Consider the following 1,149-nt stretch of genomic DNA (forward strand, 5'->3'; position numbering starts at 1 on the left):
CCCCCACACACACACCTAATCTCTCTCACTCTCTCTCTCTCACACACACACACTCACAATTTTAGTCGATGTGGGCGTAAAAACTGTTTTAAGAGAGAGAGAGAGAGAGAGAGGGAGAGAGAGAGAGAGAGAGAGAGAGAGAGAGAGAGAGAGAGTGTATTCGGCGATTCACCATTGAAAAGTCTCAGTGTATATTAGTTTTACCGTATCAACCTCTATTTATAGATGGAGAAGTAACAAATATCACGAATGATGACAGATACAACTTGCATTCCATGCTTTGCTCTGGACCAACACGCATCGGTCAAGGGACACATCCTCCTATTTTGTCCTGCTTGAGTAAAGAGAAGCACATAAACACAACAGTGTCCATTTAGTGCTGAGAAAAGGTAAGATAGACAAACAAAAACAAGAGGAGTAAAAAATTAAAAGTAGGACCTACCAGTGGCGCCTCCAACCACCCGCACTTCCCCCTACTCACTGCTCCAATAACCAAAGAATGCCAAAGATAGAGAATCAGTATGTACATGTAGGAGTAGGCTACATCAGTACAATATTTTGCATTTGCATTGCACCCCTTTGTTCATAGAAGTCGGTCCCTTGATCGTCCTTTAGTTTGAATAGAGTTTTACAGCACTTGCAACACAATAAGGTCATAAAAGTGCCGAACATTAGAGGTGTTACAAGAAACAAACAAAAAAGGAAAAGAGATCAGGACGATAGATGTTTGAAAGGAAAGAAGAAGCAAACCACACCAGAGCACCCGCCAACCACCCACTCGATCGTCCAAAATTACTGTTCCGCAGCAGAAGTGCAAATTATTATATCACTCAAGTTTCAAGCACTTCGCCATCACATGCATGAGATCCAAGTCCGATTCCCGTTTGGAGAAATGGGGAGATTTTCATCGAGTATCTTGGTCTTTTTGTTGGGAGGTTGTATCTCTCTCAATTCGGGTTGGCACTGACAGGCAGGGTCAACTCAAAGCCTGCCTTCTAAATTTTAATGATTTGAATTGTGTGGATACGCTATACGGGTGTTAAAAAAACCCCAAACAAACAAACCCTACTTTTACGCCTCCCCCTTATAAAAAAAATGAATGTCCAACCTACAGTAGCTTTTTAGACATCAACACGGATTTCCATAAAT

This window comes from Aplysia californica, unplaced genomic scaffold, assembly GCF_000002075.1.
Source record: "Aplysia californica isolate F4 #8 unplaced genomic scaffold, AplCal3.0 scaffold00001, whole genome shotgun sequence".
In the NCBI taxonomy this organism is placed as follows: domain Eukaryota; kingdom Metazoa; phylum Mollusca; class Gastropoda; order Aplysiida; family Aplysiidae; genus Aplysia; species Aplysia californica.